Source organism: Dromaius novaehollandiae, chromosome Z (genome assembly GCF_036370855.1).
Source record: "Dromaius novaehollandiae isolate bDroNov1 chromosome Z, bDroNov1.hap1, whole genome shotgun sequence".
NCBI classification, from domain to species: domain Eukaryota; kingdom Metazoa; phylum Chordata; class Aves; order Casuariiformes; family Dromaiidae; genus Dromaius; species Dromaius novaehollandiae.
The window spans coordinates 85006982-85017983 of NC_088132.1; the positions used below are offsets into that span (position 1 = coordinate 85006982).

At 43.6% G+C, this 11002-nt stretch overlaps 1 long non-coding RNA gene across 1 annotated transcript; it reads left to right on the plus strand.

Annotated features, from left to right (window-relative positions):
- The first annotated feature begins 150 nt into the window (after window positions 1–150).
- Window positions 151–10604, plus strand: LOC135324993 (uncharacterized). Its single transcript, XR_010386224.1, has 5 exons — window positions 151–485; window positions 4174–4365; window positions 6781–7016; window positions 9642–9821; window positions 10495–10604. It is a non-coding gene; the product is annotated as an uncharacterized LOC135324993 (long non-coding RNA).
- The last annotated feature ends 398 nt before the right edge of the window (window positions 10605–11002 follow it).

Genomic DNA, 11002 nt, shown 5'->3' on the forward strand with positions numbered 1-11002 from the left:
CAGGCAAATAACCCACGTAAATATATGAAACACAAAAAAGGTAATTACAGATATGAGTGTTCGGAGGTGCGGGAAGAAAACTGAGTTGACTACTGTCCATTAAGCCAAGAAGTTCAGGAGGTTCTGTAAAAAGGCTTGAACTTCCAGAAATGAATAGTAATGGAAATGAAACCCTGACTCCGACCCACAGGCTTCAGCCCGTCCCCGTCCCTGTGCCCATGGTGGTGTAGCAGCCCCCGCAGTGCCCTGGCGGATGGGATCCTGCCTGCGGCCTTCAATTTAAAAGAAATATAATTTCTGTCATTCCTATTTCCCAGGCATGGTGAGGAGAAACACCCCTCTGCTCTGAGGCACAAACGCCAGGCTACTGAGGGGGAAAAGAGGTTCTGAGGAAAGAAGTTATCTATTCTGGAAAGCTGATTTCAGCGAGGCATTCGACCCTTGGGACAACGGCAAGATCCTGAAAAAGTGGACTTACCTGGCACGTAAGTATGACCTGTGCAAATTCCTTGTTTTTCGGGGGGGGAGAGTTTTCAGGTTTTGTATTTTCCACAACATGCTGCTTTATATTTAATCCCGCTCTTTCCCTGTGTTATATCTTGCTTGCATTTTGAACCTCTGTAACCACTCGAACCGCTGCCATACTCATCAGCTATGTGACTCACTCATGGCACATTGCTTAACCCACAATGATGAATATTGATTTTGCATAACATATCTCAGGCAGGGAGTGTTATTTGCAGAAGTTTTAGTGTGAATTAGAAGGATCTGGGATACCCTTTGTAGACTTGCCTCATGCTTCAGTGTTTGACTCACGACTTTGTAATCTGGTATCATCTTCACGGCTTTATGTACCTCTCACCCACCTACATCTCAGATTTATTTTCCTCCTACTCACCCTTTTGCTCATTACACTCCTCCCCATTCTGCTCTAACTAATCCCTCCATCTCGTTTTCCCTCCTCTGCCCTGCTCATTCCCTTGTCTACACGCTGAGTGCAGCTATCGGGAAGCTTGGCCAAGGGTCTCGGGGAATTTGCTTCCAAGGGCCAAGTGCCTTTCTGGGCTCCTTGAAAGACTTGTACCAAATGCTTCCCTGAGCATTTAGGTACGTGGATTTTTCCAAACTGTTATTCCTTATCCCACACCTAAACTCTTTTGTAATGTTAAATAGCAAGTCTTTTAGATGGCTTTTGTCCTTATTTATATTCTTACAGAACCATATAGGTAATAGTGATTTTTATGGCAGCTATCACCAGGTATCCCTGTGATAGATACTCTTAAAGTGCTGTTTTCTCATGTGCACTAAATGTTTGGGTTTGAGAAAATCTGATGTTATATGAGGTTTTGTTTAGAGATGGCATTTCTTGGAAAAGGAGCTGGTGAATAGTCAGTGAGTTGGCTCTCTGATTAGGGCTCCTAAAGTAGGGTCGCTCTCTTGGAACAAGGAATTGGTGCTCTCGCCACCAAGTTATGGTACCAGCCCATTTAGAATATACCCCAGGTCTGTAGCGCAGATTGCTTCCTCACTGAGAAACCAGCCTACAAACCCTGGAACCTGCTACGGGTCAGAAGTACGAAACTGGTGTCACAGTACGATCCTCATCAAGAGGAAGCTAAAGAAAAACAGTTTTCTGGTGCATAGGTCGAAATAAGCAATGTATCAAAAATTGGTTGTATCTAATAGTCAAAATGTGGAAAAGCTGAGTACAATACCAAATCGTTTGGATTTTTGAAATGTATTGAGTAATGAATGCCAGAGGTCATCTAATATTGAAACGGGCGTGTAGGCTTGTAGCAGTATGCAAACTATCGGTTTAAATATGGAATCAGAATGTCCTAGTGGCAGGTCTTTATAAAAGATACTGTTTTAAAAAAATCCTAATGTTTTTAAAATAATTATTAGAAGAATTAGAATCTGTGTTTTGAAGACAGACTTACACTGCTTCTCAATCTTAATCTCCAGTCTCTTGGGAAAGATATTTGTCTTTTGTCCATTCACATTCTGAAAGGCAGGAAAAAATGACCACAAACACAGGACCAAAACATTCAGAATGTGTTGTTCTTGATGATAATCTGCTATAGAAAAACTGAGGAGGATAATCCAATAAATCATTACTCTATTTAAATAAACGATCTGAAAGGCAATAAATATCAGAACATCTTTTACTGTCACAAAATGATTCTTTGGATATTTTTTCTTCTTGTCATTGCAGCTCTTCTTCTATAATATCTATCAGTGCAACATATTCATACTACCGTACGCTGGCCTAGCTCTACATTCATTCACATACATTTTTGATGTAATCTCCTTTACAGCCAAAGATATACAGACTGCATTTATTGCTAGTATTATTGAAAATAGAAAAATGCATTTGCAGCTTGAGTTTAAGTTAGACAGTGTGAGAAAACAGAAGGAAAACATTTCAGATCTATTTTACACTTCATTGATTTCATGGTATGTATCCCAATTTCCTCAGTCTGCAAATGAACTGTTTATAAAAATAATTCAACTAGCATACAGATGACTGATTAATTTTCATACAGCAATCACACTAATTAAAATTCCATCAAAATACTTACAGGTTTCTTTTAAATTTTGAAATAGGTCATTGCTACAATACTACTATGTTTTGAGATTCTTTGAGAAGTTAATTTAGTAAATTGTGCTATTACAGTTTTCTGTGGTTGAATGCATAGAAATTCTTAAAAGCAATACAAAACTAAATGGACCCAAACAGGTCATTAGGCACTAATATCTAAATGTCTCTGCCTGCGCTGATGGGATTTATGCCATGGCCTGACAACCGCTCTGGGGGGCTGAAACCTAATCTTGCATCGCTTTCACAGTGACGCCAGTATTTTCCGTGTCCTGAGGTTCTTCCGGAGTCGTCGCGTTAGCTGTCCGCAGCCAGACTACACAAACATTGGGTGACTTGTCTGCCCCTTGCAGCACTTTGCTTGCCTATAGCTGCGAGAGGACTAAATCCAATGGCTTCACAAAATACGTGAGAATAGTTGTGCTTCCTTTTATGTAGCACGTTTTATTCAAGGACAGGTATTTTCCTAAAGCTTTTATTTGGGAACATTAACTTGAGGAAACCACAGAGGGTCACTAACCCTTTTTTCAAATCTTCAGTGTCCTGTATTAATATGCTTGAAACCTTGTGCTCCCAGCAAAGCTCACCTGGCTAAGGGGAGCTTGTCAGCTTTTACTAGAAGCGGGGTGAAGGGTGTTTCCATGATATTTCCTAGGCTGCGCCTAGGAGTCAAGGCAGATTGTGGGTTTGAGGGAAGAAACAATTATATGAGAGTCCCTTGTTTAGAAAAAGTAATTCTTTTACGTTTCCTTTGACTTCAATAAAATTAGTTCTGGTTTATACCAGTGCGAAATGTGAATGAGGTCCTCAGGCTCTCTCAGATCATTGACTTCTCTACAAGCCGTAGCTAAATGTACGAATCTAAGAACTGCTGTAAAAGTTGTGCTAGTTGATCTTAGATTGCCCAGACAGAAAACAGAGACAAGGTTGATTTCTCCACGGCTTGGGAACCGAACCTTAGGAACTGTAGGGAACACGAATGAAAATTTGCGTTTCTGTCTCAGACTTCTGCCTGGAAGACCTCCGTGTGCTGTGGAAGCACTCCAGAGCCTCTGTTAATGTTGTCTTCAGCTACATGCACAAAACAGAGGCACAGAAGATCTAAACCGACAAAGGTCCTTGTTCCTGTTTCCTCTGACCTCCTCCTCTCTCCATCCTTCTTTCGGTTTATCACAGTGGTTCCTCCTTCCTGACATTGCAATATGAGCTCGTTATGGCAGGTACTTGGCAAAATGGATCGCTGGGTTCTTTCAAATAATGCACATGAATATGTATAGTAACAACAATATCAAAAAAGAACCCAGTGAAATATGCAGACTACTGACCTAAACTGAATTTTCCAATTTTTCGGTACCACCTTCACAGCTAAGAACTGTGTTTTTTCCATAGTGTTGGCAGTGTCTCTCACTCATATGCCTGGTTTCACACATATGAAAAGAGTATTTTCTTCCTCTTTTTGGTACCAGCTTTTACTTGGTATTAAATTCTTCTCCAGCTGCTCCAGGAAAAGAGATGATGGGGCTGAAATTTCTTGACATACCTCCTTGAAGCAGTTTGCCTGTTTCTAATTGCAGGTTTGTCACATGCTAAAGGGTCTAACAGGCCACCACACGGGCAGCACCGCTGCTCCGGCTCAATGTCAGGTGTGATCAGGTGGGGCTGTGACTCTGCCGTGGGAATACAGAAGAGTCTGAAAGAGAGCTATGCTGGCTGACTTACCTTGAATTCTGCTAGAAGCAATATTGCTGAAGTTTTCTGAATTTGAGGTAAGCACATAATTTCTCATTCATAAAGATGACATTAATAAAAGTAAGGATAGCCCTAATAGGGTATCTCATTATTAATATAAGCTGATATACACCAGAAGGGGGACTGGGTTATCTAGTCAGCCTTTCCTATCTCCAGCTTTAATGGTTTTCCCTATCAGTCTCTATTTTTCTCACAGAACAAGTAGCAATACACTCTACATTTCTTAATAGGCTGCTTGCGCTAATAAATTAAGAAATAGCATTTCCAATGCATTAGAGTAATGTTCTTAAAACGGAAAGTGAGAGAGAGAGTGTGTGTGTGTGTGTGTGTGCGCGTGTGTATGTGTGTGCGCACGTGCACAAAATTTCAATTTGGCCAGAGGCAATCCTAAGCAGCTCATCAAAAGAGTGGGTGGAAATGGTTGTAAAATATTTCTAATTACTGGATCTATAACAGCTACAGCATAAGGAGAAAAATCAGATAAAGGTACATGAGATTTGAAGAAAATCCCTTCAAATAAATCATGATACACTCGACTCCTGGAATATTTCCATTGACTTAAGTTGGGCTTTTTATAGCAATGGTAGTGCTCAACATGAGTGAGAGGAACAAAATCTGGCACCATATGACTGAACAATACAGTCACTAGTATTTGTGAGTGAGAAGATACTGTCTGTGCTTTGCACTTCAGACAGCGATTAGATGTAAATCATTTTATCACCTCCCTGTTTCACCACCAAGCTGTTTGCTTCGTGGCTGAGCAGGACCTTCCTTCTGCTGTCGTTTGCAGCAGTGTGCAGCCCCGCTTTGTCTCGTCATTGCCATGCAGATCGTGTCACTTCCCTGGCAGAGCATATGTAGTTGCCTTTTATTAACATGTTAAGTGTTGAATATGCATGCATATGCTCTGTAATTACTGAAAACCACTTTGTATAAATCAGTTGGCATCCTGCTATAGACTGCTTCAGTCTTAAGCACCCTTATTCTTTGAGCGCATGCATGGATCCCTTAAAACATCTATTCATGTCACGTTAGGAATAAGCCTAACTACCTGATAGCAAGGGCTCAATTCTCCTACAAAGAAAGCTCTTCAATCAAGAATTTTGGTATAATAGGATTGATTTCTAGGAATTCAAAATGAAGAAGTTGTAAAAGCCAGTTCAGTCAGTTTTGATGAAGAAAAATATCAGATAACTTAGGAGATTTATTTGTATTTATTTTTATGACTAGGAGCTCATGTAGCAGTACATGAGGGATTCTATTCATCTTTCCCGTTAGTTTATTTATAAAGTAGAATTTTTAAGTGTCCTTCTTTCATTATTTGCTCTTACATGCTGGTTTATTTTAACAAAACGAAAGAAATAAGAAAGACAAACCAGAAACATATGTATGTAATGCCTGGAAGAGTTCAGGAGCCTTGACTTGATCCTCTAGGTCTGGCCTCCTTTAATAAGAACATAGGCTGAAGCATGATGGTGAAGTCTGGAAGTGTGCTGAGCATCTCCCACTACTGCGTGGTTATTTTCTCACCTCAGGTACTATCGTAATGAGCCTTTTAGAAATGTATGTGATAATCATTACTGATGGACACAAGGTAAAGGACTTCAGAAATAAGACAAAAAGAGTAAATAATGTAGGATTAACATAAATAACATTGCCTGTCACCTCAGTTTTGTATTTATCACATCAGTGATTTAGAGTAGTGAAAATAAGGTGCCACAAGATCTGTGTGGGATGGAGACAAATATGTTCTGAAATGAAAGCAGGCCCTCCCAATATAGTGTGGTTGAGAAGGATGATCTGTAAGCAACTGTGCAGCAATGAATCATTGTGCAGTCTCCGCCGCTTGAGCCAAGGCCAATCCAAAGCACCCCAGAGAGTCCAAATCAAGTGCAGAGTTTGCACTCAAGAACATCATAGCTGCAAACCATATAGGGGGAATGCTTTCTAAAGGCAACATATTAATAATTCATTCAAAAGGTAAGCAATAAATAAAAGTGACTGACTTCTAGGCTAATCGGTTCATATTCCGTCACTCGCATCCAGCTTACCTTTTGGGTAACACCACGTTCGCGGGTAGATGCTGAACAGTGACGTGACTGCCCTGTTTTACCTCCCATTCTTCCTCACCCCCTTCTTGGTGTTTATCATTCCTACTGTCATGTCCAGGCTGAGGTTTGCAGTGGGACCGTTAGCACACCTTGTTTGGGAGAGCCCCCAATACGTGCTGAGCTGCTAATGCCTTAATCACTGTTAGCGACTGAGAAATAGTGAGAGTGAGGTGGAAGACATTGGCATGTGTGATGTGCTGGGAATAGTGATTCCTCTTACAGCAGCTTCTGTCATTTGGAAAGTAATGCAGAACTGGCCACAAAAAAAGCTTGTAATAATGTGTGATACTCTGATATTCATAGGGTCATATTTTTCTACAGCACATGGGCAAACTTGCTGGGAACATACGTATGCAAAGCACCGGCGTTATGGGCCAGATCAGCAAGTGGTACAAGTTGCCATGGCTGGACTTCCTCCGGTGGAGTTGCTGTCCTGCTCCAGTTGTGTGTTTGCCCTGGGCCTGGCGTACTGCAAGAAGACACCTCTGACAGGCACCACGACTGGCTGGACAAGCCTGCTGGGCCTGGGTGAGCACCACAGCTGCCCCCAGCTCCAGGTAGGACAAGACCAAGCCCACCCTGTTGCTCGTGCGCACGCAGGCTCTGCACGAGGAAGGACGCCCAAGCCTGTGGGCTGTAGAGCTGCTGCAGCACACGCTGGCCTCGTCCCTTGGTCTGGGTGGTGGTGGGGGGTATGTCCCCAGGCACGCATAAGAGTAAACTTGCTGTGCAATCTAGTTGCCAAAGCCTAGAAGCCAAAGGATAAAGGTGCCTAGAGAAAAAGCTGTCCTTTTGCTTCTAAAATCTCCCCAGACCAGGATAAGAATGTGTTATAGCTTGGGTAACCCTCTCCGAAACTGTGGCACTGCCACTCTGCATTTAGAGGGGGAGAAGCCATTCCGCACCCATCCAAACACAATAGGAGAAAGAAAGTAATCTACAGACCCAAACACCAGCAGATGTTACCAAACCCAAAACGCAGCCCGAGGTCTCCGCCCCAGCCCCAGTGATATGCACGCCCAATCTGCAATTCAAACGAGCCGGGTGGGGTGGCTCTGCTGCATGCTGTTTTGGGCAGGAATGATGCAGGAGAGGCAATTTAGATGGGGAAGATCTGGGAAGGTGCATGATCTGATTGAAAATAGTAACAGGTCTTTCAAGAAAGGTCTGGAGAGAGGGATTTTAGATGGCACTTGCTGAAAGACAGGTTCAGTGAGCAGGGAAGCTGTGTCTGGTGCCCAAGCGTACCAGACTTTATGCATTTCTGAAAATAACCAGATTAGCCTATCTTGTGGTAGATACCCTTCTCCTAACTGAAATAACCTACCCCACAACATCTTACCATTGCTCAAGTGCAAATTGCCTCATTGATAATTCCGGAGAGAAGGGCAGTACAGGCAACGATCTGGAAATTTTTGAGAGACCTAAATTCACAAAGCCCTCTTGCCATAGAAAGAGCTCCAGAACAGCGGCTGACCTCTCTCCCTTCCATCTGAATATCTTCCCAGTTGGCCAGAGCCCAGAGCTAGTTAACTTGGACTGTATACGCTTTATTGTTGAACTCTCAATAGTGAAAGGCAACTTTCACTGCAGATAGCTCGTGTATTTTGTCCCGAGTGTTCCAGAGCAGCTCGAATGGAGGGATGGGGAAGGGAGCCGCTGCTCAGATTTTTGGCATCTGCAGAAGCACCGCTCAAGGGTTGCGGTCAGCTGGAACTGCTGCAGTCTCACTCCCTCTGTTAATCAGACATGAGATGCCTAAAATTGAGTGCTTGTGGTTAGTGAACTTTGAAAACATTGGCTCAGGATTTTAACTGTGAGTATGACAGCCAAAATTACCATTGCAGTATCTTGAGCTTGAAATCCTACCCTCAGCAAACACATTTCAAGCTCATACAGAGTGTACCACCATGCCCATGTGTTGGGGATGGCATCGTGCCAGTTCTCAAGGTGGTATGCCAGCTTTAATAGGACATATGTGCTAAGAAAAGACATATTTAGTAGGGCAGCTTTCCTACTGCTGTAAGTACCAAATCTTCAGCCAAAAGTCCTTTTTATAGAAAGCTGCAGACCTGTTTACACAGGACTGTGCTTGTCAGGGCTCCTATTCCGAAATAGCCAACCAGGAACGGGCTAAGGGGGCATAAAAGAGGTTGTGGTACAGTGAAGGGGGGGGAGAAGGAAGGGGGTATGAAAAAGCAGGTGGCCCACAAAATCTATTAATAACATAAGAAACAATAGAACATCTGTTGCACAAAATCACAGCCTTGAGGCACATCCTATTAAGACAAGACTACGGCAAATAATGACTTTTGGACAAGATTTATCACAGAAGCCAAATAAGTTTATATCTAATGCACGAGCTATGCATTTGCCCTAAAATGCAGGAGTCCAGCAGAGTATTTTAATAAATACTGGCTTGCGTGATGCGTTTCGGTCTTTAACTGTGTGTGGGCCTCCAGGACTAAACTTACTGTTTGCCACCACTTGTGATCCGGCTCTGTTTAACTTGGCAAAAGCACGCTCACTATTTTTCCGTGGTTGATCGTAATGAATAGGTCAGCTGCCTGCACGCTGCACTCCGATGGGGAACAAAGGGAGGTCGATAAGGGGAAGGCTGTTGCTGTCATTACGAAAGGTGAGGCCGGGCTGTTAGCAGGTGCCTGGCAGTCATTCGCGGAGGAGAGGGCTCAGCACGGGGGATCTTATCCAGGTTTATAGATACCTGACGGGAGGGTGCCCAGAGACCAGGGCCAGGCTCTTCCCAGTGGTGCCCAGTGACAGGACGAGGGGCAACGGGCGCAGACTGAAACACGGGAAATTCCACCTGAACACAAGAAAACACTTCCCTGTGAGGATGATCAAGCATTAGAGCGGGTTGCCCAGAGAGGTGGTGGCATCTCCATCCTTGGAGATATTCAGCCCCGCCTGGACGTGGTCCTGGGCAGGCTGCTCTGGTGACCCTGCTGCAGCAGGGGCTGGACCAGGGGGTCCCCAGGGCTCCCAGCCGGCCCCAGCTGCTTGGTGCAATCCTGTGCACTCCCTTCCAGAGGCTCCGGCCGGCGCTGCCCACCTGCCGGCATTTCTGGGGGAAATGATGCATATGGACAGTCATTGACACGTCCTCTGTTCTCAAGCCCTTTCCTGCATGTGGGATAAATACATTTTCCTGTTTCCAGCAGATACCAGAAGAGTGGGAAGGCTTGTCTGGAGAGTTGCTTTTTGTCACCTACTTTTTCTGCATCAGCCTATGGATCCTCTGCAGCTGGAAATGTGGAAACTAGCTGTCTGTTTTAATGGAAAAGACTTTTATATGGAAGTTAAAAAGGACGTAACTGGGCTTCAGGTTGACTGCTACCAGGGTAAGAGCATCAAACAGCATCTTCTGATCTCTTTCAATCTTATAACATATTCAGCACTATAACCGAGTACCTGACAAATGATATTGCCAATCTTGCGTATTATACTTAACCTAAAGATCATACAAAACGTCCTAGAATCTAAAACACTGATCCTTTAATTAGCAGTGTATGAACAGGTGGGAGAATTCGCACCTCCACTTCCTTTTAAGTCAGACTGGACCCCAGCTACTACCTCTTAGGATTAAAAATGCTGAAATGGAATTTTTGAAGGTCACTAAAGGTCACACAGTGACTCAGTGTGCTCAGATTCAAAATCTTGCTAGATGCAAGAAGAGATCCCTTGTAGGACTTTCAAACTGAGGAACTACATAAAAATAGGAAAGCTTGTTGAAAAAGTAATAAAAAAGAACAGTCAAAAGGGGCAAACTGCTTGCAGGCAGGATGCAGATTACTTAAAACACTGTATTAGAATTTAAGGGTATATTACTTCTTTAAAAGAACCAAGAAGTCCTGGTTAAACAACAAACTTCCATAAATAAAAGGATATAACTCAAATTTTAGGTTGTGCCCAAATGAGTAAAGGAGAAGGGGAAAAAAAAACCCACAGAAATTTGGTAAGTAATAAGACCATCAAAAAGGCTGTGAGGTATAAAAGCTAGTAAATGTTTTTCAGACACAACAAGCCAGAAGCCTGCCAGACACCTCGTAGCACCGTTTGGTGATTACCATGTAAAAGGAAGACTCTAAGCCAAGGTCTTAGAGAGGCTGACTGAGTTGTTTGCATCAGTGCTCACTAGCGGAGAGGTGAGTAGGTGCTCGTGCTGGTACTCTCTTTACCTTTCACTTTGAGGCATCTCTTGCCAAGCGTTCCCTGTATCTGCAGGAGAGATTTAGACGAGGGAACAGCGTGGAGTGGAGAGCAGCAGGCTCTCGGCACCACGTTCCCCTGGCAGCTCTAGGGAGCCTTACGTAGGGAATTGCTCAACTACTAGGTGCAGTAACAAACCGCTATTGCCTACAGCCACGGCTGCAGAGGAATGGCTGGTGACAGCGGCTGCAACGGGGGTTCCCAGCGGGAGCCCGGGAACTGCCGACCAGCAAGCCTGGCTGTCGGCAAATGGGCAGAAACGGTGATGGCAGTCAATGCACTGGAAATGTAGAATAACAGGAAAGAACCCGTG